General features: G+C 49.9%; 1 long non-coding RNA gene across 1 annotated transcript in view; it reads left to right on the top strand.

Annotated features, from left to right (window-relative positions):
- The first annotated feature begins 272 nt into the window (after positions 1–272).
- The window catches only part of LOC123600696, a 313135-nt gene continuing 285749 nt past the window's right edge, over positions 273–27658 (top strand). The window contains exon 1 of the long non-coding RNA XR_006713750.1: positions 273–542. This is a non-coding gene — a long non-coding RNA (uncharacterized LOC123600696). The remainder of the gene's footprint in view (positions 543–27658) is intronic.

Genomic DNA, 27658 nt, shown 5'->3' with positions numbered 1-27658 from the left:
AGTCCTTTGTCTTCGGCTTCCATCTACTCTCCACTTTTACACAGTCCGTGACCAAGCCCCAGGAAGTACCTCCCTCCTGAGTTTTGTCTCAGATGCGGCTTTGTTTCCGACCCCTCACTTCTGAGGGACTGCGGCTTTGACCCGTTCTGCCCCTCTGCTGGAGGGTCTCACCGAGCAATGGTCGGGTACCGGCCACACCCAGGAACATTCGCAGGACCATGCTGCTGCTGCTGCCCAGAGACTGCGGCCGGGTGCCAGCCCCTCCAGAGAAAGTTCCCGGGATCATGTAGCAGCAGCGTTTCCCGGATTACGGAAAACCACAACACACACCTGGCACCAGGCTTCACCCTTAACGACCTCGTTCCAGCGCCAGCGAACGTGGTTGTTCTCCCGGGTCCACTGGGGCCTTGCCTTTGGGGGACCCACACAGCCTCTACCCGATGTCCTCGCAGCAGGGGAACTGCCTCTCTCCGTGTGGCCCGAAGAACCCTGGACTCCGCTCTGCTCCTGGGGATTCGCCCTTCCCACCAGAGCACCACCAGGTATGGAGCCGCGCCGTTTCAGCCTCTGCGCTCCCTGGTTTTAGTCCTAATGGAATTTAACCCCTCTCCTTTCTCCCTTTTTGGTTCAGTCCCTGCGGCTGCTTCCACTTTTCCGCTTTCTCTCCAGCTGCTTTTGGGGAGGGTGCCTTTCCTATACTCTCTCCCCTGTCTCCGTCCTCTCTCCACACACAAAAACAGCTCCCTGCCCTCCGTGGCTTCTGTCTCCCCGAGCTCACCTCTCTGCGCCGCATACCTGCTGAATTGTGTGGTTCAGGTTGTGCAGATTGTCGTGTTAATCCTCAGATCAGTTTTCTAGGTGTGCAGGATGGTTTAGGGTTGGTCTGGCTGTATTTTGGGGACGCAAGTCACGCAAAAAACTTCCATGCTGTTCCGCCATCTTGGCTCCTCTCCCTTTCTTTGAATCATTCTTGACCTTATGTTGTCTTTCTTTTTTTTTTTTATGCTTATTTATTTATTTTTGAGAGAGAGAGAGAGAGAGAGAGAGAGAGAGAGAGAGAGAGAGAAACCACAAGTGGGAGAGGGGCAGAGAGAGAGAGAGGGAGACATACAATCTGAAACAGGCTCCAGTCTCTGAGCTGTCAGCACAGAGTCCAATGCAGGTCTTGAACTCATGAACATTGAGGTCATGACCTGAGCCATAGCCAGATGCTTAAAAGACTGAGCCACCCAGGCGCCCCTACCAATGTCATTCTTATATATTGCTTATCTTCTGTATGGACTGCAAGTTTCCTGAAGGCTGTGAACTCAGTGTACCTGCTTCTGCACTCTCCCTAGCACTTAGCACAGCACCTCGCCTGTGGTCGGCAAGAGGCTGAACACTCCTGTGAGTGAATCTGAGGTCACGGGAAAGTCACTGTTATACTGCTGCTTTCAACATGATGAGTTAGATATAGCAGGGTTGGCATCTTGGTCCAACCAAGGGCGGGTCCCGGGGACAGGGGGCACCAGTTCCCAGGAAGGCTATCCTGGGGTTAAGAAGCACCCCAGAGTCAGATTAGGACTGTGTCACAAGTCAGTCCATTACAATGGGAATCTTAGAAGGGGGCCCAGCATGGAGGCCCAGTCATCTCCCTGGGCACTGTAGGTGAGGCCGGGAGGTGAGCCTGGAGATGGGGAGTAAGGTGGGGCTGTTTGACAGACTCACATAAGACTAAGATTAGTTTACCGGCCCCTGTCGCAAACCTCCGTGTTGACCACTCCTTGGTCTCTCTCTGCTTCTAGTCTTAGTCAGCTGATTAACCATCACCCTTTATCAGTCTAGTCCAAAGCCTTCAGTGATTCCCTCTGGCCTCAGAGAGGAATCCAAGCTCCAAAGCACCAGTCTGCCTTATCTCCCGCCCTCTGCTCCCCCGACCCATGCAACATCTACTGCTCAAGACTGGAGCTTCTCTGCCACCCCCCTGCTCCCCATGGTTCACTTTGTAGTTTCCTGCCTGGACACCTTTTCACATTCTGTCAGAATGGGCCTCATTCTGTCTTCCACACACCCACACCTACAACTGCTTCCTGAGCCCAATTATCTTACCTGTTCCAGGAAGACCTGTTTAGCTTTCGTGGTCCACATTCCACGTTAGTCGAACATCTGCTCAGTGTGTACCAGGTGCCGAGCGCTCTGTGTGGGTGACTCCAGGCCATCCTACAAGTAGTGCCCTGTCCCTGGCTCTGCTGTTGGTTCCAGAGGTGGTCTCTTGCTCAGAGTTCACTGCTATATGTTCAATAACGGTATTGAACTGAGCACTTTAAAATCCAAAACATTCTTTTTAGTCCTGTCATATACAAAATAATCTGTTGGTCTTTTCTCTTGTTCTGCAAAGAATAAATAGCCTCTCCTCCCCTCTGTGACTCCAAAGACAATGGGTACTGTATGAAAATGTGGGATTTAGGGTTTCTAATTTGGAGGCGATGTGATATTTTATAAGGATACTGAACTACGACTCAGGGAACCTGTCTCTTGGCTCCGTTCCTGGGCACATCACTCAGTCTGTCTGAGCTTATTGCTTCCTTTGTTAAAAGCAGAAGAGAACTCCTGTGATCTGGGCTTTGGTGAAGGGTAAATTAAATAAAGTTATGCCACCACTCTGTAAACTGCAAAAATAACGTGGAATTATTATTATTTTATTTATTTATTTTTTTAATTTTTTTTTTCAACGTTTATTTATTTTTGGGACAGAGAGAGACAGAGCATGAACGGGGGAGGGGCAGAGAGAGAGGGAGACACAGAATTGGAAACAGGCTCCAGGCTCTGAGCCATCAGCCCAGAGCCCGACGCGGGGCTCGAACTCACAGACCGCGAGATCGTGACCTGGCTGAAGTCGGACGCTTAACCGACTGCGCCACCCAGGCGCCCGTATTATTATTATTGTGCTCATTTTTATTGTTGCTCTCCAAAGATGAATTCTGTCCTGAACAGAATAATACGCGGTGGACAGAAAGGGTGGAGTCCTGAGTTGTAAAGGACACAAGATGAAAGTGGACACTTGGAAAACTCCCCGTAGTCTATTGGTATTGGTTAGGCTCAGCCAACCCCAGCAATCAGACCAAGATGCCTCTCCCAGGGAGTCCTAGACAGGGCTGACGGACAGGCTTCGAGGCATCTGTGAAGTTTCTAACATTAGATCATTCTGGGAAGAAGACTGGCTAGATTCATTAGATTCTCAATGGTCTCCAGAAGGAAGAGGAAGTAGTGGCCCTGGAATCTTGCACAAGCTAGTAGCTGGGAAGAGGGCCTTTGGTTCAGAAATGGAAGTTAGGGATGGGGAAATCCTGCGAGTTACTGGGAATGGAGCCTCTAATCCAGCTACTTTGGAGCCAACCTGGGAGGGTCCTGGATAAGTTTGCCAGGGGTGGTTCTCACTGGGAGGCAGCCTTGTATCCACATATGACGTCAGATCTGTCCAGGGACGGGGGAGACTCCCCGGAAGCGGCTGAGTCCCCTGTCCTGAGAAGGGCTCAAGCGCTGACGAACCCAGCGCAGGTTTTGCAGAAGGAATTCTGGCATTAGGTGGGAGGTTGGGCTAAAAGGTCCCTGCACTTCCTGACACCTTTCAACTGTTTGTTTCTCTGATAAATGTGTTAAGCAGTGTCCAGAAGACATGATCACTTTGCTGAGTAGTTGTATTGTATCTACCTTGGGCCCCAAACTCCTCAGCCTGTTGTGAATTCAATGGTGTATTTCTTAGCCGGCTGTGTATGTGATCCTTTCCCAGCTCTCACGGAAGAGATCAATGTGGAAGAGAGCAGAAGGTTGGGGCTGGGTCTCCAAGGCCATGTCTAAGAAGGAGCTGGAGCCCAGAGCAGACTGTGTTCTGTGAAGCAGTGGATAGACTTGAGTATGAAGCGTTTTGACAACAATGGCTTCGCTGTCAGATATGTTTGGGAAATTCTGGATGAAACAAAGTTAGGCAGTTTTTGTTTGTTAGCTTGTTTGTTTTATTTCTTTGAACCTTCTGATTTTCCAAGAAGGGAACACGATGTGTGGCATCTCCCTAATTTTTTTTGAGCACGGCACCTTCTTTTCCCCAGGGAGCAATTCTCGAGGCTGATGTTCCAAAGAATACACTAACATTGCCCAAGACAGCTTTGTCAGATACCCTGTCTTTTCTGCCTCCTGTCTGTCTCTGCTTTCATTTTCTGCAGCCAGGATTCTGTAGGGAGACATGTGGAGCCTTAAGAAGACCCTTCCTCAGCCCACTAGGATTTCTGCAAGTGGTATAGGTTTAGGCGTGTAATGAATTTAGATTTAATTTGCAAGTGAAAAAGCTTGCTTTCTTTTGTAGCTTACACCAAAGCTCAAACGTCTAAGCTTCCAGGGTTTAAGTCTAATTAACTGTATTTCACAGCTTATTTAAAGAAAAGAATGGAGGCATTAAAATTGTAAAATCTAATTTTTGAGTAAATCTTTCAGTGCAAAATTAATGTCGCAGTATTAGAGCCGCCTTGGCAATATATCTCTTGTCTTCAAATTTCAAAATGAGCTTTTGCAAACATGAAATTATTCATTAGACTGTCTGGTAAAGAGATAAATAAGTGTCTCTTCAAATCCTCAATCTCCTCTTCTCTATTTAGCCAAAGACGGAGTTATTTGGTTTCAGGGCAAGTGAGTTGATCAGATTTGTGAATTTCGACAGGTAAGGAGAGCAGGAAAAGGAACAGAAGCTGTGTATGTCGAGGGAGTTGGGGTGGAGATTGAGTCCCTTCTTCGTCCTCCTGGCCTGCTCCTAGGGATTGGCCCTGGGAACAGTGACATGTCTCAGCAGCCACACTGGGGCAGGGTGGAGGACACGGTTTTGCTGGGCAGCTGCTCTGGCTGAAATGCCCAGATTCTCCAGTACCTCCAGGTGGGCAGTGGTCTATTCATTATCATAACCAAGGGGTCACCATCCCATCTGGCCTGTCACTGAAACATCTTTAAGTTCTGTCTCCTTCTCTCTGACCCCATTGCTATGGCCCGAATCCGGGGGCTCAGCCATCCATCCTTCCATTCTCCTCTGCCACTGTCCCTCATAGACCCCACATCCTGGGCTCCCTAGATGTGCCCAGCATGGGCAGTGCTCTGAGCTTTCGCACGCACTCCTGCAAAACCCTAGGGCACTTTTCAATCACTCCTGCTCCCCACTAGACCACAGAGACTATATCTGCTTCTCCTTTGTATCCCTACTGTCTGGCACTGTAGCTGGTATACAGTAGGTGCTCATGAAGTGTTGGTGATGACGAAGATGACTGATGGAATTTCAGAACCAAATGTTCAGGAACTTTGGGTTCATGTTTTGCAACCGTTTGTTTTGCTGGTAGCTGTTCCTTTTTACCCACGGTACAAAGTTGGGGGGGGGGGCAAGAGGGGGAAGCTGAGCCCTGGGGCAGCTCAATGAGGAAGGGTCACTCTGAGAGTCTGTGTAGCGTGTAAAGAATATATCTGGGTGAGAATTTAGCTCTGCTTCTTATTTCCCAGGTGAACGTGAGCAAGCTACATCACTTTGTAGTCTGTCTCCTGACCCTCAAAATGGAAATAAAAGCATCTACACGTAGGAGTTTTGTGAGTCTTAGAGATCGCGCAGGGATGGTGTATAAGAAGCGCCTCATACTGTTGCCGGGTGCACCGTAAGCCTTCAGAAATTGGTAGCCACTGGTTTTGAACGTTGTGCAATGCAAAGAAGGATGAGGTTTAAGTAAGCTAATGCTTACGTACCGGTATTTGCTTCATTGCTCGGTCTTCCGTTCATTTCCTCACTCATTCAGTACATAGTCATTACGTTTGCGCTGCGTGTCACCAAGCGTGCCAGGCTCTAGGGATGTGTCGTAGGTGATCACACTGTCCTGACCTCTCCTACTGGCCATTGGAATCCAACTTTACTTCTTGTTCCCCTCACCGGTAACCCAGTGCAAGCCACAATTGTCTCTTGCCTGATATGTTCCCATAGCCTCCTAGTCTGCCTACCTCTGCCTCGCCTCGTGCCAGCCCATTTCCTCTGGAACAGAGAAATATTTTAAAATACAAAACGGCCACATGATCGCCCTGATTAAAGCTTCAGTGGCTCCTGATTGCCCATTGGACGTGGTCCATGAGCTGTCATGTAGCTCAGAAGGCCTGGCAGGGTCCTGGCTACCCCTTCAGCCTCATCTCTGCTTATGTCCCTACCCCACGCACACTGTCCTGTCACCTAGAACTAAATGTACATCCTATAGGGTCTGCCCTCTAAGCCTTCCCGAAGCTATTCCTACTGCCTGGAATGTTCCTTGCGTTTCCTTCTCTCACCACCTTCTTGTGTTGGCCTAGCATGTACTCATCCATGTCTTAGGTTAAAGAATTTCTCCCTGGGGGCATTTCTTTTTTATTTTTTTTGATTAAGAATTTTTCATGTTTATTTTTGAAAGCGAGAGAGACAAAGCGTGAGCAGGGGAGGGGCAGAGTGAGAGGGAGACACAGAATCAGAAGCAGTCTCCAGGCTCTGAGCTGTCAACACAGACCCTGACATGGGGCTCGAACTCATGAACCGTGAGATCAGGACCTGAGCTGAAGTTGGACCTTAACTGACTGAACCACCCTGGGGGTCTTTCTTGACTTTGGGAATAGGAGAGGCACTCCTCGCTCCTCTCAGGGGGCTCTACAGAGCCCTGCCCCTCCCTATCATGGCACTGTTTCCCTGATACTCTGTCCCCACATCCAGCCCGCGTATTACATTCAAAGAAAGCAGAAGATGGACATCCAAAAAGCATTGAAAAATAATTTTAATCTTTTATGAAGCTGTTTGAAAAATGCCAAAGGGACATTTATTCCTAACACACAGCAGAACTTTAAAAACCCCTCTCTTCTCTCTCTCTGTCTCCCAGGACCCCACACAGGGCCCGGCATCACAGCGTTCCCTTTGCCCTCCCTCCGCATGTTCCCCGAGCGACGCCGAGCACAGCCCTTGCTTGCTTTTATTTCTTTTACCCCCTCCCTCACCTGTCTAGAGTTCCACTCACAAGTAACTTTCTTCACTTTCAGTCTCATTTCTCAGTTAACAAAGGACAATGCACAAATATCCACATGACCCCTGGCGTACCCACACCACAGGTTGGAGAGAGATCAGCCTCTGTCACCTGTGCTTGCTGCCTCTGCCCTTTCAGATCGGCCCGGCTAGTGGAGGAGATCACAAACTCAGCGGCCAGGCAAAGGTCGTACCCAAGAAGTGGTCTAGGGCGTAGTGGAGCCTGGACGAACCTGAGCCAACACTCCCTGCCCTGCGTGGCCCCGTGAAGTGGTTCCTCTCAAGAGCAGTGACTTCGATTGCTCTGGTCTGCTCAGTGTCCCCAGTACTTGGGAGGGGGACCAGCCCCAGCACTGAAGGAGGAATGAATGAAAGGAAGGAATGTGGGCCCCGTGTTACCAGATCTCCTGAGTTTATCAAGAGGAGCCAGGAATCTGAATCTTAATGAGAAATCTGAGTTTTAGCTGTCAGATACAATTTCACATTGTTTTAAAAATTCACCGTGGGCCAGGCTCCTGTGTTGGCAATCACTGACCTCTGACTTCAGCTTGTTAGGCTCCTTGAATTCCCTCTCTACATTTTACTTGATTTCAACAGTCCGAAGGGCAAGCCCAGGGGCTCCTTATGTTTTAGAAGGTGGGCAGGTGGGGAGGAAGTCTGGACGTTCTGGCACAGCTATGAGCTTGGAGAGGCAGAGAAACCTCCCATTTACCCTGGAACCCCAGGACTCACCCAGGGCCTAGCACACAGTAGGTAATTGGCGAATATGTGCGGAAGGAATGATGTCCCAGATGTGGGAACCAGAATCTCCTGAGTTCTTGGGCAGGTGGCATTCTGCTTAGAGAGTGGGGTGTGGCCCAGGGGGGCATGGGGCTGTGCGTGGAGTCTAGGGGCTCAGCTCTGCTGATAACTAGCCATGCTGTCTTGTCTCCTCTCAGGCTGTGCTTCTGTGTGGGGGTTAGCCTCATATTACTCGGTGCCTTTCAGCTCAAACGCCTCTGCTTCCAGACAGGGTCAGAGCAGAGGAAATTGGACTGGAGGGGGCCAAGGTGGGAGAGGAAGAAGCCAGAGTTGGGCAGGGGCAGGCTGTGGCTCCCACTGTCCCAGGTCCGTCTCAGCAGCCCCACCTAGAGGCAGGCAGAAGATCCATCTCCAGGCATATAGCTTTCAAGGCAGAGGGAAGCCTGAGCGCTTGCTGTTTGTTTGTTTGTTTGTTTTTCCTGAGAAATCTTGGTCCCATGGGAACTTCTCTGAAGTAATCACTTCTCGGAGCCAATTAGTGTCTAGCCGCGCTGTGTGGAATGGCCCTGGGGAGGCAGCGTGGGCTGTCTCGCTGTGGCAAAGATGGTGTGCGGCAGTGGGGGAGGGAGGGATGCAGCACTTTGCTGCATTAATAGGGTGGCTTGCCTATGGTTAGGCCACGCCCCCTCTCCCCTCCCCCAGCCCTCGTAGGTTGTTTCCCCCCCCCCCCCCCCCCAAGGATGAGTGGGACTCCAGGACAACTCTACAGAAGACCACTGGGCCTGCAGGGTGGGGGAAGGCATCAGAAGGCAGGGCGGTTGGGGAGCTAGACCCAAACCCCAGCTCTGCTCCTTATCAGCTGTGATCTGGGCAAGTCACTTCACCTTTCCCAGCCTCCATTTCCTTTTTGCTAAAACGAGAACACCTGGCTGCCTACCTGGAGGTCCTGTTGTCAGGGTGAAGCAAGTGCCAAGACCCTTTGTGAAGGCAACAGGAGGGCAGATTACTTAGTCTTCTTAAACTCCAGTTCTCTCTCATCTGGTGAAGGGGTTGAGTCCAGGAGGAGAGTGTGTAAATGCCTCACATGTAGTAAGGACTAAAGAGGTATTGGTGTCTGTTATTACTAACTCTGGCAGTACGTAGGCTCTGGCCCCCAAGCAACAAGTTCTGAGTTACCATAGTGAGGGGGAAATGCCACAGGGCATTACAGGTTTCCAGCTGCTTGGGTGTTCTTGGGCCGGGATGTGCTGACAGATGAGAGGAAGCAGGGCCCTTGCAGCATGGAGTCCAGATGACCCTGGCTTGGGGTGGACTGGGGAGGACATGGGTCAGGAAGGAGCCCACTGTGGAGCCACCTGCTTACAGAGTGATGGGGTCAATTAAAGCAGGGTCTAGAGGCAGCGCAGAGATGACCTTTTTTGAAGATGAGACTCGGCGAAAGTGAAGTGGTTCAGAACTAGCCTCTCCAAAACGTGCCACTTTGGCAGGTGGATTATTTTGAGCTGAAGATAATCAAGGCCCAAAAGACTCAGGAAGAGCTTTTTCCCTTCCCCTTCACTGCGTCTAAGAGTTTAGACAGAAGCCCTGATGCAGAAAGAGAGCCGTGAGCACAAATAACTACAAAGACTGGGCCAGGGGTGGTGAGATGGGGGTGTACCGGGCCTGTGTGTGCAGAGTCCTGTCTGGGTCCCGTCATCTCGGCATGGCATGACAAACTTTTGTTTACCAAACATTTGCCCTTCTCGTCGTCCTGTAAGTTCTTCCTCCCCTTTGAAGCCCAGACCCCTACACCCTTCTCCTCAGCTCAGGATGGTGAATCAGCCTCAACTGCCTATCTTTGAGCCTCTCATGTCTGTGTGGGGCTCCTCTATGTATGAAGTTAAATTTGTCTTTCTCCTGTTAATCTGTGTTGTGTCAATTTAGTTAATAGACTAAAAGAATCTAGAAGGGTAGAGAAAAAAAATTGTCCTCCCCTGTAAGAGGAAGAAGCTTAGCACCAGGCAAGTGAGAGGCAGACTCAGGCCCAAGTCCTGGATTCCAGCCCCCTGGTCCAGGATTCTGTTCTTAACCCCCACAGAGGGGATGCCCATAGGGGGTCCAGTGGCTGCATCTCACAGCCACCTGTACATTATGATTCTCCCTTTACATGGAGTTCTTCCACTTCCTCTGTGTACCCTAGAAGGCAGGACTCAAGCCTGGGCTCTCCTCTTCCCCCTTCACTGTCCCAGCAGAGACCCTCCAGGGAGCCAGTGTGGCTGTGCTTTTTCTGTGCTGACATGGGATTTGGCCCAGGGCAGACAGGTGCCTTCAGGCATATAGTAGCCTGGAAGAAACATGCAGGGGCATTTGAAACCTCCAAGCTGGTAGGTTTGGGCTTCTGAGAAGCTGGGTAAACAAATCTGGGCCCAAGAGGAAACTCATTCTTTCTTTCCTCTGCCTTTCAAACTCATCAAAGTCAAGTTCTCAAAGCTCTACTGTCTCACAAGTGCCTTCAAATGGGTCTCATTGTTTTATTTATTGTGCTTATCACAAGTACAAGCAGCCTGGAGATTTCCGGGCCAGTCAAGACCTCTGTCAGGGAGGGTTGACATTTCTGGGGGATCTGAATGGTCCTTTGGGGCAGGCCTGATTCAGAGAGGAGGTGCTAATGGAGGATTCTCAAGTGGGTCATTTCCTGCACAGCTTTCCATGCCTAACAGACCTGGATACACAACTCCATCCATGATCCACTGTCCCAGACAGGTAGGTGTGTGTCCTCCAGCTCAGGAAAATGCTCCAGCATTCTGGCTCTCCCCATGGACCACTAAGTAGGGCTCAGCAGCAGCACTGATGAAAGTCCCTGTAACCTTCTGATGAAACAGCATGCAATAAATAGGAACCAAGTGCGTATTGTGTGTGTGTGTGTGTGTGCGTGCGTGCGCACGCATGTGAGTGTATTGGGGGAGATGCTGAAATAAAGGAGGGCTGCCCTGTGGTTCCCTGAGGCCCATAGCCCACTGTAGGGAGAGGGAGGCAAGCCCCAATCACCCTGCCACCTGGTGGGCTGGGCTAAGTGCACCATTGAGGTAGCAAGTGCCGGTGAAGAGGGAGAAGGATTCTGATCTGAACGGGAGGAGGAGGAGAGCATGGTGAAGGTCAACAGAGAGGCTAGGGAGGGGTGTTCAGTGGAGGGGTGAAAGAAAGGAGGCTCAGAGGCAGGGAGTGCAGGTGAGTTTGGTGGATGAATGGTGGCCAGCCTACTGCTGCAGAAGAAAAGTCATGGTCAGGGATGGGTCCTGGAGATTGGGTTGGGCCAGACCATGGGAAGCATAACGTTGTTCTGTGGGCACCTGGGCTCATCTGTCAGTTTTTGAGGAGCATCTCTGGGGTTACTGTGTTCTGGGTGGGCACACAGCTCGACGCTGTGCTAGGGTCACATTTTTGGCAGTTCCGGAAGGTTTGCAGACAGAGAAGCCTGGCCGTGGGCTTTGCTGGACATCCAACCCTCCCGTTCTTCTGGATAACCAATAGAAAGGCCCACCACAGAGAGCTCCTCAGAACATTCGCCTGCTTCTCGAATGGGCTCAAAGTGGGTGCACATGTGCCCTTCAGGCACTGTGGCCAGGCAGCAGGTAAAGCCTGGGCCAGCTGTGGAGTCTTGGCTGACCCCCTACCTCTCTGAGTCTGGTTATCATCTTTGCAGTGTGGCTGATGCTACCTTTTTTTGCCAACATGCCATAATGTGTATAACAGTGCTTTGAAAGCTGCATTATACAAATGCAAAGTACTATTTTTTTCCTTTCCTTTTATTAACTTCTCATCTATCCTCAGCCTGCCCTGTAACTGGGCCAGGACCAAAGACCTGTCTCCTTCCATATCACAACGGCTGTGTGTTGTGGAGGGCAGATTGGATCACCTCTATGTTTTAGCAATTCCAGGAAGGCTAGAGGCTGGAGAGGTAAAGAGGCATGGGCTTGGTCAGGCAGAGTGAGCAGAGTGGCTGTGTCTGGGCCCAGGAGAAGATGCTAGAAAGGGACAGGAACATTTTATTGATGACATTGAAGACTGCCATCCTCTCCTTCTCCTCCTTCATCTTCATAATGTCCTGGACCCCAAGCACCTTCATACCCCTCTTCTCCTTTTGGATTCCTTTATTTCTCATTCTGAATGATTCAGCTTGTGTGTTCTCTCTCCCTGAAGCATTTCCCGTTTTTCCTGGGTGCGTGGTCTCTCATCGTCTGTGGCATCTGTTGGCTTCCCTCTCCATGGTGCTTCTCCACTGCGCTGCGTATCGCGGGCATTTGCGTAGATTTCCTCTCCTTCCTGTTTGCTTTAGGCTCCTCCAGAGAGGGGGCCATATCTTTTGGGCCTCTGTGTCCTCTTGTCAACATTCTTTGTGCCTAAGAAGCCTCCATGAATACTGGAGGGGTTAAGAATCATCTGTCTTCAGAAAGTGTCAGTGAGACCCAGTGCTGGGCTGGATGCTGAGGCATGTCCTCCAGAAGGCAGCTCCATACCTGCTCGGTTCTGTAAAACAGGTGTCCTGCTGAGTCCAAGGGCAGAGGACTGGCAAATCCGGGTCTTTCCTGTCAGCCATTCCTGTAGTCGTGCCCCGAGCCATGGGCTGGTCTGAGTTCCTTTGTGCCTGATCCATTTCATTCCTGTTGCAAGGCTGGAAGTGAGGCCTGCCTGGGCACTCAGAGGCAAGGGAGAGAAAGCGGACAGGAGAGGGTGGGAGGTAGATGTGTGTGTGTGGGGGGGGGTGTGGAGGAGGAGACCGGGAGAGAGTCCCAAACTCCCTCTGGATCCATAGAAGTGAAGGAATAATTCCTCCACCCTTCTTGTTCCTGGCCCTTGTAACCCCCTGAGCTCCTTCTTTGTCCTGGTGAAATAATGGCTTGTCAGAGAGACACGATTGTTACTAATTGCTAGATTGCTTTGTGCCTGTTGTTCCCAGACAGGCAAGGCGGGGCCTGTCTCTCTGGGGGGGGCCTCTCGGTCACCTCCTCTTGGTAAGGGAGACACCAGTACAAGGAGAGGAGGAAGCGAGGTAGACAGGCCCCCTCCTTGTGTCTCTCCTGGTTTACAGCTAGTGGCCCTTTCAAGGATGACACTAACAGATATAGGCACCCATGAAATCATTCACCCCCACGTGAAAATACCTCTACATGCTGGTGTTCCATGCCCAGTGATTCACATGAATAAATGCAAGTCCTCGGCGATCAGGGGACACAACCAATAACCACAGCTGGGCAGGCTCCACAGTCCAGCTGTAATGATGGCAAACACCTCCATACCCACGTGTGCAGGTATGAGCAAATGTCTGGAGATGTGAGGGCGAGAATTAATTGCACCCCTCTTCCCATCAGTTTCTGAATCAAGTGAAAAGTAGACCCAAAAGGCAGACAGTACCAAAATATTCCTGTATTTCATCCCTTTTTAAAGACACATATTTTCACATTTTTGAAATTGGGGTGTGTGTGTAATCAACTGCATCAGTTTGTCGAAATACTAGCTTTATTGCTAACAGAGTTGATTTAAAGATAGGAGGCCCACTTGGGCTTCCTGCCCTTCCCTCCGCATTGAGGTTGCTGTCACAAACCAATAACCCAGACACCTGCAGGCCACCATGCTTCGGAGCGGAGCCTCTGAGGAGGACGGGTGTGCCCATTCTACACTGACCTAGTCCATGTAGACACCATGCCCCAGTCTTTTCCTTGTCTTGCCAATTAAGTAAGGGGAGGAGTGGGTCAGAGAAGGGAGGCAGGTAGAGAGGAGAATAGAAATTTTTCCCACTATTTCCTGTAAGGCAGAACTTCCCATCGTATGAGTCAGAGCAGGAACAGAAGACAATTTTCCCTCTCGGATGGATATATCTGGGTCCCAGTGAATGGGGTGAATGGGTAAAAACCAACAAACACATTTACACACAGCTGATGTACATATTCAAGTGTGCATTACACTAGCAGGTTCATTGGCTGAGGACACACTTGTGAACAGTTACACCTGTGAGGTTTTCAGCATCAGGCGCCTGTGCAGAGACCCAATAAACACGCACGCTCACATGGGGACACACGGTGTGTGGGCCTACTTGGATGCAGGTACTCATAATTTGTAAAACCCTCCTCCTGGATCTTGGCCAGCATTGTCCTGCAAGGAGCCATGAGTCATCTGACAGTGGAAGACAGAGTGTACAGATCAGCTCAGAGGCCACTTTATGGAGTTCCTTAAGCCAGAGGGCTGCTGTGGGCTGAGCGTTGGTAGAGTGACTGGCCTCCAGCCTGTCACTACGGTCATTTCTTCTAGCTCACTGTAGGACTGGGTCTCCTGGTGTTGGCTCTCAGCTTTCCAGAGGACTCTTGGACAGGTGTGCCTGTTCCTAGTTGTCCCAAGGCATGGGAGAAAGCCCTGTTACCACGCCCTCTCCTTCCCGAGTCCCCCCCTCTGCAGGCTGTGCTAGCATGCCCCCCCCGGAAGGGCTGGACGCCATTGGGTCCACCTCTGCATTGTCACTTGAGGAAGCCCAGTCTTCTTTAAAGGAAGCTCTGGTGCCACCTCTGTCTCCTCAAACCCTGACTGTCTGGATAGCTGCCGTCCTCAGTCATTCACAGATTGGGAACTCTCTGTGCCTCCCAGTCATTTCCAGGCTGTGCTTGTCCACTTCTCATTAGACTGGAGGCACTCCATGCATGGGGGCTGTGCCTTCTCATTTAATTAGAAATGTTTGTCAGCCAGTTTAGAACAGGCATTTAGAGATCTCCTAGTCTGACCCCTCTATCTAACTGATGAGGTTTCTAAGGCCTAAAGAGAGGCACTGAGTTGCCTAGAGTCAACACACATAACCAGGATTTAAGACAAGCTCCTAGCCTCCTGTGTGTGTGCAAGGTAGATGGTTAAGCATGAGATGCTTCTCTGTGTGGACTCTGTGTATGTCTGCGTGTATACCTGTGGTGCTAGTCCCCTATGTGGTGGCATTTTGTGTTCCTGGGTGTGTTTCCATCTGTGGAAAACTGTAGGGATATCCATGAGAATGCTGCGCATGTATCAGTGTAAATTCTGTGTGCCAATGAGCTTCCATATCCATCTACATGTACCTAATTATGTATCCACCATGGCTTTTGATGTAATATCCAAATGCACCTCTGTGTGTGTCTAAGTGTGTATACCCATCCATGGATAGCTGTGTGTGTAAAAGCCTACTCCTGTTTGCCCTGGGCAGGTATGCACCAGCTGTGTGTATCCATTTATGTGTACATCCAAACGTGTGCATTTCTGGTGTGTACATGACCTTGGTGTCCATCCATGTAAATGCTCTATGTGGTTGTTGTTGTATGTGTGTGTTTCTGTATAGCTCTGACATTTCCAGCCTGCATGCAGTGTGCTCACTTTTGTGACTCAGGCAGCATGAGCCCTTCTGCTCAATCCTGGTGGTCCCTGGGGACAGGCCAGCTTCTGGCGCAGTCTGCCTTCTTGGTCACTGGACTAGCAGCCTGTGTCTTTCCACTCAAGAAAATGTTGCTTGGACCCCCGTGTAGGCTCAAATCATGTAACCTTTAATGTTTCCTCTCCTGCGGGGACCGTTCAATTTTTAGCCTCTCTGGGGTCCCATTTGTGTGATGTCAGGTTGAGAGAGAGACTGTGGCCTGGTACAATCTTCCCAAAGCCATGTGACTCCATGCCCAGGAGAGTGTCTCACTGGGTAGAACTTTGCATGGGCTCAGGTCACTAACCCCTTCCTAACTAATAGTACAGCCTCAACTTCAGCCTTATAGTCAAAGCCTGCTGGAAGCTTTGAAGTCCAAGCCTCCCATCTTAGGGATAAGACACTGATGCCTGAGGAGGAAAAGAAACTTACTTTAGGTCATATATTTACTCTTGGGACTCCGGTCCAGTGCTCTTTTCCTTGTTTGCATCAGGCTTCCTGGGGCAGATGGCTAGCAGCCCACTGAAGATTCATGTTTCCCTTCCGCAGTGTAGAGTCGTCATGGGTTAGTCCCTATGCAGACAGGGACCACATTCCCATCACCCCTTGCATCTACATGGGCCACGTGACTGAATTCCAAAGATGCAATATGAGTGAAAGTGACTGTTATATGCCAGTTCCAAATCTTATTCATAATACCCTCCCAGACATATATTCTCCTAATCTTCCCCATTTGCTGGCTAGAAGTGAGGGCCTACCACATTGATGGTGGCAAAATTGTTACCAGTATCCTTAAGACTCTGAAATCCTGTCTCACTGACATTGTCTCTAAATGACAGGATAGCATAGGGGGCGCCTGAGTGGCTCAGTTGGTTGGGCATCCAACTTCGGCTCAGGTCACGGTCTTGTGGTCCATGGGTTCGTGCCCCACGTCGGGCTCTGGAGCCTGGAACCTGGAGTCTGCTTCGGATTCTGTGTTTCCATCTCTCTCTCTCTCTCTCTCTCTCTCTCTCTCACACTGTCCCTCCCCCACTCATGCTCTGTCTTTCACTCTCTCAAAAATAAACATTAAAAAAAAATTTTTAATTACAGGATAGCATAGATTGGGGTCCGTTTTTTGGTCACCCGGAGCAGCCCAGCCCTGTGGCGAAACCTGAGTCACCATGGTGACTGTTCCTGCAGTATATGATAAAATTAATGGTTGCACTCATTATAGCACTTCTGGCTGTCCTTTCAGCAAATTTCACCCTTCAGAAGGATCACTGGCTTTTCTTATGATGCCCCAGAATCATCATTTAAGCTCTACTCACACACCTCAGCCCTTTCAGCCAATGCCTTTGCCCCTTAGAGGACTGATCAACGTGACATTTGGTGATCAATAGCATATGGTTGATTTTCCCTCTGCAAACTCTCTCCTAGCTCAGAACCCCTGGCTCTTCCCAAGTGGTCCTGATGAGATTCTTCTCTATGTCAGTCCCATGAGCTGCAGGGAGTAAGTGTTGTTACTATAACCTGGGTCAGTGCTAATGATCTCAGTAAATGATTCTGAGGATTTCCTCCAAGCCAAGCCCTCTGAGTTGGCCATATATGCCATCCTTGGAATTTCAGCCCTGCCAGAGTCAGCAGCAGGGGCAGAGTCTAGGAAATGACATAGTAGTATGAGAAGACCAGGAGTCAGAAGGTCACTGAGCCCTGCTCACTCAGAAGTCCTTAGCCAACAAGTGTGCCACAAGCATGCACAGAAGGCATGCCACACTTCTGCTCACACACCTTCTATTGGTAAGTTAAGTCTTAACTCTTTAGCTTCCCATTCAGGATTTTCATAACCAGGTTCCATTTTATCCCTTGTCATCTCCACCCCGCCCCCCCCCCCCCATCACGCATACCCTCACAGCAGTTTACCTGGGACCACAGCAGCAACTCAATATGCTTTGACCTTTTATACCTGGGTTCTTATTCATTTTTCCCTCTGCCTCGAATACCTTTCCTCTGTTCTTGGCTTATTAATTTCCTTTTCATTCTTCTAGACCTGGCTCATGGTCACTTCCTCGATGAAGCCCTCTCTGACTTTCAACCCAACCTCCAAAATAGTTAGGAACACCCTCCCACTTAGATCATATGCCATGATAGAGTAGTTTTCCATGTTTTATACTCAACATCTGTCTAGACTGAGATAAGATGTTTGAGGCTGGGGAGCATGTCTTAGTTATCCCCGCACCCCCAGCATTGAGCTCAGTGCTTGGCGTTTAGCATTTTGTTCCAGAATGGTGTGAGTCCTATTTGCTCATGTTGGTGGGGGAAAGGCTACTCCAATGTGGGCTTGTCTGAAGGTCTCCCATGTTGCCTCTGGTCCCAGGGCTCTGTTTGGACCGGCTCTTTAGCATGCGAGATGACTGATGGATTGGGAGCAGGACTGTTGTCCTTCCTCTTTTTAGGGGAGTCAGGAATTGCAGAGGAGTCAGTCCTGAAGTCACGTAGCCCCAGAGAAGCAGGGAAGGAACATCAAATCCATGGTGGGGGGCGGGGGGCGGGAAGAGCTGGAGTTAGTGGATGAACTTTTGTATTTCATCACTTCTACATTTGTTCACGTTTTAGCATCTCTGAAATCAGAATGGATTTTTACCACGGACAGCATAGATAGCATCCCATAGTTGGACAGTATGCTTTTCTTTCTCAGTGATACATAATGTGATGGCACATTTTAGAATTGGTGTCTTAGTCTTGATAGAACAGGTTAAGTTACCTGTTAGCAGAGGTCAGGGCTAAGACATGGATACTGAAGAAAGTCAACGCTGGAGTCAGATTTGGACTTCAGGAAGAGGCAGAGCCAGGGCGATGGTGAGGCGAGTGAGGCATCTAAAAGAGGAAATGGGGACCAGAGGTGTCATCTAGCATCTTAGTGCAGCTGTGTTTCTTTTAGAAGGTGGAGGTGGGCCTCCCTGTGGCTGTGAGCACTGCTCTACCCCCTCCAGAGGTGAACCCCCCTCCGTCTCTTGTCAGTCCCCCAAATGCAAGGACTCCTTATCTTCCATACAAATCTCTGTCCACAGGCCTACTTTGAATGGGACGATGCAGCAGGAAAGTAGATGGAGGAGAGAGTTAGTGCCAGGGGGTAGGTAGGTGATGGCTCTGTAAAAATGTCAAGTTCAAATCACTGGCTCTCAACCAGCTGCAAAGGTCCATTCCCTGGGAGCTTTTCGAGAATACGTTGCTTGAGTCTTAACCCAGACTGATGAAACCGCTATTATTCCCAACCTAGGGTTGAGAATCACTGGCCTAAAGTATTTCTTAAATATTTAATGCTAATCGTGGAGGGCTGACTTCAAAATGCAAATTATATTGTGAATCCCCGAATTGGAGAAATAAAATAATTTACATATAAGTAGCCCTTCGGTGTGCAAAGCATTTCCACAGCACGTGATTATATTTGCTTTTCTGAGGTAGGTAAGCATGTCGCTATTATTATGCTCATTTCACAGAAGAAAGTCTAGGATAGGAGGTCAAGGAACCTCGTAAAGGGAGATGATATTCAAGCTGAGTGATGGAGAAGATCCTATACTTGGCCACTTGGCCATAGAGAAGCTAGTGGTGGGTGTTTGGTAAAAGAGGGGAGAGAAGAAGCCAAGAGTACCAGGTATAAACAGGGAAGAACAGAGATGGCCAGGGGGGCCGGGGGCAGGGGGTTGGCAGCAATGGAAGATAGCAGGACTGATATTCAGGCATGGAGGCAGAGCCTATTAGAATAATTAGCTCAGTAAAGGAAATACAGAATATCCAAGCAGTTTTAGCAGATGGAAAGCCATCTTTAGAATCAGCTGAGGAGACCAGCTTCTAGACTGGAAAGTTGGGACCGAGGAGAAGTCAAGGTTTTCCCAGAGAATCTATGTTGGTGAGGAAGATGAAATCAAGACCAGAAGCCAAAAGGAATATACCAGAAACCTAAGCAGAAAAGACGTGGCTTTTCCAGGGACCTAATGGAGGGAGAAGTTGGCTGCAGAGTGAGTCAGAAGAGAAGAGGAGCCTCAGAACCACAGGCAGGGCCTGGGGTGAGAGCAGGGTCCAGGGGAGGGAAACACAGCAAAGCTCGCTGAAGGGTGGGAAGCTGGACCAGTGTGGCATACAGTTGGGCATCCATGGTACCCTGCAGCCCCTGTTCTTATCTGGTCTTGGAGTCAGCTGTAGGACCTCACCGCAGGGGATGAGAGAGCAAGGTCAGAGGTGGGGAGCAGAGGGGGTCATGGGCTGGAGTGTGGCCCCCTTTAACTGAGAATGTGGCTGCAGTAGGAAACTCCATGGAGCCCACGAGATGGGATCCTCTTCCACAGGTCTGTGCCCCTCCGTAGAGTACACAGACTGTAGGTCCCAGGAAGCAATAGGCCACCTTCTAGTTCCTTGTTAATGCAATAGATATGGTCCTCTTGGTGGGGGGGAGCAGCTCCCAGGCCAGGCTTCGGTCTCCAGTAATGGGAAACTGCAGCAGCACATCCTTGCTCGGCCGCCTTCCTGTCTTGTCTTCTTTTTAACGAATTCTGAATCATAATGAAAATTTTCCTTGGATGTACTGTATGCCTGACAATCAAATCACTACCAAATCAATTCTTTGCAATCAGTGTTTTTCTAATGAATTTTGCATTTCTAATGGCAGGACCCGACACTACCTGTTTATTTTGTCTCTTGCCCTTGGCTGCCTCCCCTGCCTCCTTGCTTGAAGCAAATGGCCGCGGAGGCTGCAGGAGCCGAAGGGCAGGCCCACTGCAATGTCTCTTTCTCAGCCCCTCCTCTATTTCTCCTCGCCCTTTTCCTCAGCAGCCCTCACCGGGAAACTTAATGGGGTGTTTCTGGAATAATTGGAATGATTTAAATACCCTGGTAACAAAGTTTGTCAGGAAAAACCTCACAACCCACCAGGACTCATCCCTTATATCTATTCCATGCTGAACAAGGAAGGGGTGGACAAGAGATGCTTGGAAAATGGTGGGTATCTCTCCCCCCTCACCCCCACTCTTCTTGCTTCCTCCTGAGACCCTCCCCCCAACACCCTCCCAAAGCACAGAAGTGGTATTGGATTAGACGCAAAATAATTTTTCGTTTCAGACTTCTGCGGGATTTCCGGGCAAAAGAATATATCCACTAAGAAAATAACATTGCAGGAGAGGCAGGAGATGACTGCCAGACGAGGGCTGGTTCCTAAGGCCCAGATTCCTGAATGAATACATGCATGACTGAGTGACTGACTGACTGACTGACTGAAGACAATAAGGACCTGTAGACTAACGGTCCAGAGATGTGGCTTGTGCAGACTATGACCTAGAAATTAGATCCACTGTGGTAGACACAATACCACCACACCCCCACCCCTCTGCCAAGTTCTAGTCCCTGTAACCTGTGACTATGGAATTAATCAACTTGACTTTAGGATGCAGAGAGTAGACTGAATTATCCATATGGGCCCGGTGCAATCACAGGGGCCTCCAAAGTGGAAGAGGGAGGGAGAAGAAGAAGTGAGTGTGATGCCATGTGAGAAGCACTCAGCCTGCCTTGCTGGCTGGGACAATGGAGGAAGGGGCCACAAGCCAAGAGATGCAGGAGGCCTCTGGCAGCTGGAAAAGGCAAAATCCGAACTGGTTCTTCCCTAGACTCTGGCAACACATCAATCCTAGCCAGTAAGACGTGTTTTGGACTTCTGAAATCCAGAACTGTAAGATAGTAAGTCTGAGTTGTCTCAAGCTACTGAGTCTGTAGTGATTTGTTGCAGCAGTTAATAGGAGATGGATACGGAAATGCTTCTAGGTGTCCTGAATCTGGCTGGCATAATGGAGGGAAGCATGAGGTGCATTATAATTGGTCCTAATCGACCATGAAAAGTGCTTTTTTAAAATAGATATATGTGCAAAATATAGGCAGGGCCCAGAAGGGGGTGCCTGGCAGGGGTGGGGAACATCTGAACAACTCACTGATGAATGCATTCATTCATGGGCCTTGGAGGCAACTAGGCCAGCACTCTCTTCTGGGCCCATCACCACCACGAGGTAGGGAAAGTGTCCTTCTCCCCTCCCATTACCACCCCAGCTCCCGCCTTCCACTCCCTCCTTGGGTTAAGAGCAAAGTCTTCGCAATGAGTCAGGCTGAGGCTTGGGCACTTGGTGTCATCATCTTGAGCTGCATTTCTCCATGTTTACAGGGTATATAATAACTAACCTCTGAGGGTTATGTGAAGATGATGCATGTCAGAAGCTTAGTACATGGTGTGAAGCAAAAGCTCAATAAATACCACACGCCATAGCCCCATATCGTGACGAGGGCATATGCGGAGATTTTCCGCGAGTCCCCCTTGCCTGTCCTCTCTCTCAGCTGATGACTGCTCCCTCCTTCACTGAGCAAACTGAAGCCATGGGAAGAGTTCCACATACTTCTCCCGCTGCAACTCCCCCCACACCAGCCTCTGCCCCCTCGGCCCTTCCCACATGCTACCGTGGATGGTGCTAGAATCCCTTTCCCTTTCTCCTCCAGCACTTCTTACCTGTCTTATCCGTTGCCAGTTTTTCATCTCTGCGTGGGGCCATTCCCATCTGCATGTGCACACGCTCTCCTCTTTTAAGAGTGTTCCTATCTTGGCTTTTCCTGCAGCGAAGCTCCTCTAAACAGTTGGCTCCACCCAGTTAGGCACCAGTGCACGGCAAGTGCTCTTTGGAAGGCCAGCAAGGACCTCCTTGTGGTTGCGTCCAGTGGACAGCGTTTGGCCTTCCTTTTGCCTGACCCATCAGCAGCACTTTGCTTCCGGTGGCTGTGCGCTCCCCTCTCCCCCACCGAGTCCCCACATGGGGCGATGTCTTGGTTCTTCTGCCTCTCTCTCTGATGCTTCTTTTCTTGTCCCCTTTGCTTTCTCATCTCTTCTCCAAGGCGCCCTGATGTTGGGCTCACTGTGAGCCCAGGGAGTACTTCTCAATACACTCATCCCCTTGGTGAGCTCACCTCCTCTTGTGACTTGAAATATTGGCTAGATATTGACAACTCCAATGGTTACCCCTCTTCCTAAACTTGAGACCTGCAAACCCATGGCCTCAATGAGCCTACTCTGACTTATTTAGACATCAGAATCTTCCCCACATTTCCTTGGATGCTGACGGACTTCTCAGACTCGACAACCCCACATAGAACGCACCTCCCCTCCTTACTATTCCGCGTCTGCTCCATGAGCAGCCCCTTCTCTATTTCAGCTGATGACAGCTCCAAACTTCTGGGGACTTAGGACAACACATCTGCCAGGAAATGCTCCACTTTGGGCTCCGCTTAAAAAGAAATATGGAATCTGACCACTTTCATCCCACCACTGACCTCGCCCTGGTTGGAGGCGACCCTCATGTCACATCTGACAGGTTCCCTGATTCTGCTCTTTCCCCCTCCCCCTGTTCCCTGTATAGAAACCAGAATGATCCTTTCCCAAAGCTGAGAAAGACTGTGACACTCCCCTGCTCAAAACCTTGCAGTGGCTCCCTACTTCTGTAAGAATTGAAACCAAAGTCCCTACCCTGACCCCACCCCGAGCCCCTTACCTTATATTCTATTACTCTCACTGTGCCTTACACTGATCTAGCAACACAGACCTCTCTGCTGCTCCCAAAGTCCTGCCGTGGGGTCTTTGCTCTAGCTCTCTCCTGTCTGAAACACTCCTTTTCCAAGTGTCTGCTCGACTGCCTCTCTCATTTCCTTCAAGTTTTTTTTTTTTTCAAATCTGCCCTATTAATGAGAGCACACAGATGACTTACTTAAGATGGTAAAATCTCCCTGCGTCTGCAATCCCCATATTGATTCATTCTATCGTATTGATTTATTTACTAAAAAAAAAAAATCATGTCTGCTGTTTATTGTTTGCCTCTCTCTGCCAGGCTGAAAGCCCTATAAAAGGAGAATCATGGTCTCTCCTCTGATGTATGCCCAGTATCTAAACAATGTCCAGGAACATAGTAATTACGTTGTACTTGTTGAATACATTTGCCAGGATGATTCTCTGAGTCTTCCATACAAGTCTTTCCTTTTTATTTTTTATTATTTTTTAAAAAAAATTTTTTTTTTCAACGTTTATTTATTTTTGGGACAGAGAGAGACAGAGCATGAACGGGGGAGGGGCAGAGAGAGAGGGAGACACAGAATCGGAAACAGGCTCCAGGCTCTGAGCCATCAGCCCAGAGCCTGACGCGGGGCTCGAACTCAGGGACCGCGAGATCGTGACCTGGCTGAAGTCGGACGCTCAACCGACTGCGCCACCCAGGCGCCCCTATTTTTTATTATTTTTTAACTCATTAATAAACTTACTGATTTGCCAGGGGTAGGAGTGATTGGAGATAGTGGGTGCTTACACATAGTGCTACTCCCAATATTTTTCTTCCCAGGGATCATCCTCCTCTATGGATCAGCAGATACACCTGATTCAAGTTTTTTGTCTCCATTCAGGATGCATTCCTCCCTTAACTGAGTTTCACTGCCTCCAAATTAAGGGGTAACCTTGGCAATCGAAAACATCTTATAACTAGACATCTGATGTCCACCCAGATGAAATAGTCATTGCCTCTGCTTTGCTCACAGCTGAACAGGTCTATGGAACTCCAATGGAAGGCTGGGTCCCTGATGGAAATCTTATTGTCACCACCTGTTTGCACCCCTAACACACTGGGAATTCCTTACGGTCACAGGTGCTGCCTTATCCCAAGCACCAGCACAGGCCCACATACAATTGGTACACAGTAAGTACTTATTACTGCATGAATGCATGCTTGACTGACTCAGTGAACTTACTCTGGACCTGGTGAGTGGAGGTTGGAAACTTGCCGGACCTTTTGACTTTCAGGCAGTTGATCCATTAATCTATTCTTGAGAGCTTTCTTTCCTTCACATGATCGGTTAGAGTTTGGTCCCACTCAGCCCACCTCAATCCCAAGTTACACCCAGAGACAGTCAGTCCTGGAAGGAAGTGAGAAAAGACAAGCAGGAGGGTAGGAGTGAGGCTCTGGCTTCCTTATTCTGTAAGGCAGCCTCCATGTCAGGCCCACCCAAGATAAACTCTCTTTTGGTTAATTCAGAGTCAATGATCAGTAATCTAATGGCATGAGTGAAGTCCCACACTTGAGGGGAGGGGAACTACAGGGTGTATACTTCAGGCATGGGACCCTCGGGAGCTGTTTCAGAATTCGTCATGCCACACCATGGCTCAGAGGACTCCCGGGACTTGTGTAAGGCCCCCTGGCTAGAGGCAGAGGAGCCAGAACTGAACCCCGCTGATAAGAACCCATGGCAACCATGCTGCTGTAGGAATGGGGGGTACAAGTGTTGAGATTCAAGAGTGTAGATCTTGAACTCTTCCCTCTTTCAGCTGGTAACTGCAAAGAACCCTTCAGTTACCCCCAGACGGGGCATGGTAGACCACAGAGACATATTCTAGAGACCCAGAGAGGGGCTGCACATCTTTGGCCACATGAAATGATTACTGTAGAAGTTTAGATTATAGAATCATAACCTGTCAGGGCTTACAAGGCACCCAGAAAGTCAGTTAATCCATAGTTTCCGGAGTTGTGTTCTGTGGGATCCTAGTCCCAAAATGTCAATAATCATCCTCTGGAAAAAGAAGTCCATAGTTGAAAAAGTTTGAACCTTGGGTTAAACACAGTAAAAGAACTCATGTCACTGCAAGGTTTTGGGGTGGGCGGTGGGGGTGGGTGGAGTCTTTCAGATGTTAATAAGCTTTGGGAATCTCTAAGAGGAGGAAAATATATTTGGCTCCAGAACCTTCATTGTGTGTAAGTGGGTACTGACGTGGCATGGACCAAGGTTTGGGAGAGGATGACTAGTCTAGTCCAGCCAGTTAGTGGCAGCAGTTGGACTGAGTCATCTCCCAGGGTCTCTCGGAGCCCCAGAAGGGAGGGAGAACGGTGGTTTGGGATGGGAATGGGGTTCTGTTGTGTCATGCTGTTTCCTACTGAGGAAAGGCCAGGTCCCAAGGAGTGTGAATGGTTCCCCTTTTTAAACACAGCCTGGAGGAGGGCTTGCAGCCCTGGGGAAGGAAGAAGCTTGTCTCGACTCTGTTAGTGAATAAAAGAAAGGGAGCTGGGCCTGTTGGTTTAATGGGAAGACACCTGCTCAGAGATTACCAGGAGATAAGCCGCTCTGTGGAGGGTTGGAGAAGCAGAAGCCCCAGATGACCCAGCCAACGGAAATGGCTCAGGGACTGCCTTTTCTTCAGTTTGTTTTGTTTTGTTTTATTTGTTTTGTTTTGTTTTGTTTTGTTTTCCTAATCATAAGCTTCTAGGTTTCAGGGGAGTAAACGGTGAGGATTGGGAGGCATCTGAGGCTCCAGGCTCTGGGACTCAGCCCCTGATTACTGGGGAACCGAGGAGGGGCTTGCAGGGGGCAGGGAGCCCCGGCCACAGTCTGCCTGGGGGAGCAGGGGAGCCAGTTCCCACCCTGGTGGGGGTGGTGGTGTTTGTTCCTTCCCAGAAGAGCCCTCAGAAAGGGAAAAGAGAATCAATCTGAATATTCAGTTCCATAAACAATGCCATAAAAATCACATCCATTTGCAGATGGAGGCTCAGCGCTAATGTGCCAAAACAATGATGTGCGCTTACGGCATGAACCCCTGATCAATCTTCTCGCGCGGCCAGGAAGCTGCGTCCTTGGGGAGGATCAATTCCTAGCTGCTGTCTGGGGGGAGCTGGCCCTAACCCCCAGCAGTCTCTGTCCCCTTTATTGCCCCCCACCTAGCTCACCGTGCAATGCCCCTCCCCCCCCCACCCTCGCCGGCTCCCTTGCCAGAGAGGAGGCCCTGTGGGGTTTGGGGTAAGAACATGTGGACGGGGTGCCCACTGTGGTGTGAGTAGGATGATGGGTGGAGAAGAAAAATGCACCACGTTTTGAGGGCCAAAAGACTGTGACGTAGGTCTTTCTCTGCCTCCTAGCTCTGTGACTTTGGTTGGGTAAGTCGCTCACCCCTCTTAAGGCTTCCTATTCTGTATACTATAGGATCTGGCCCACCTACCTCAGTGGGTTGCTGGGGGAGTGAAATAGCCCAAGACTCTGAAGTTTCCTGGCAGACTGTGTTCGAACAGGAAGGGGCATTTGTGGTCAACACGTGCAGACCCTTATTTTGTAGATACAGGAACAGAGGCTCAAAGAGTTGAAGCACCTTGGCTCAAGGTCACCCTGGGAGAAAGTGGTAAAGTCATTATAATGAATTCCAAGCCAAAGCCAGGCCCAAAGCAGAGTGGGATAGGAGGCAGCGTTTCCCAGGAGACCTGCAGCACAGCCACCTGGATGTCTGACCCCTCCCACCTGCTTCCTGGTTGTGGGTCAGTAATTCAGTCACACCCGGGGCCCAGGCCAGGCCAACAAGGCCTTTCTGCTCCAATAATGCTGGCAGCTGTCTGCAAGGCTGAGGCGTGAGGAGACCTCCTGAAATGTCACCCTTGGACCTGGCTGTGGAGCCTCTGTACCCAGGGGAGCTTGGTGGCTCCTGTAATTAAATCTCATTTCTCTTCCCCTTCTGAGTGCCCCAGACACCTGGCCTTTTCTGGTGCTCACTCACGGCGTGGGGGGCAAGACCTGAGCCTTCTCTGTGGGGCTCAGGTGCTTCACCAGGAAGGCACCCCCTCCCTCCTTGGAGACACCCAGAGCTCAGGCCTGCCTTCTGGGGACTCTGCTGAGGTGAGGCATAGTCTGTGTGTCCCAGTGGGGGGTGGGAGCCGTAGGGCTCTGCGGTGGGCCAAGGAGTGTTTGAAGCCCCTCTCTATTGAGTGTGAAATCACACTGATGCTTTGTTTCTTGCCCTTTCTGTATGAAAGGAAAAAAAAAAAACAAAACTTCTCAGTTCCCTTGAAGGGTAAGGGAGGGGGCACTTCCTGGCATCTCCCAGGATCTTAGAGTTGAGGGGACTTCACGTGGAGTTGTGAGCAGCCTTTCACCTGGCACAGAGGTCCCATCCACAGTGTCCAGCCTGTAGGACAGGTGCTCCTCACAGGTCTCCCACCCCACATTAGCAGCAGTCGGTTATCAGAAGTGCTCACCCCATGGAAGTAAGCCCTCTAGTAAATTCTGCTCAATTGTCCTGGTCTGTCTTGTGGATTCACAGCACAGTCATAGCATCATTCACCAAGAGTTTACGTTGTGCCTCTTGGAAGAGCTTTGCGTGTGTTAATTCATTTAACTCACAAGCGAAGAACCATCACTCCTATGTTATAGATGAAGAGACTGCAGGGCAAAGTCCAGAAACCTGCCCTGAGTTGCCCACCCGGCAAATGGCAGAGCTGAGTTTTAAACTCGGGCTGTTCTGGCTCCAGAGCCTGCCTTTTTAATTTTATTTATTTATTAAAAAAATTTTTTTAAATGTTTTTTATTTTTGAGAGAGAGAGAGAGAGACAGAGCACGAGCAGGGGAGGGGCAGAGAGAGAGGGAGACACAGAATCTGAAGCAGGCCCCAGGCTCTGGGCTGTCAGCACAGA

The sequence above is a fragment of the Leopardus geoffroyi genome, chromosome D1 (assembly GCF_018350155.1).
Source record: "Leopardus geoffroyi isolate Oge1 chromosome D1, O.geoffroyi_Oge1_pat1.0, whole genome shotgun sequence".
In the NCBI taxonomy this organism is placed as follows: Eukaryota; Metazoa; Chordata; class Mammalia; order Carnivora; family Felidae; genus Leopardus; species Leopardus geoffroyi.
This window is presented reverse-complemented; position numbering and strand designations above follow the sequence as displayed.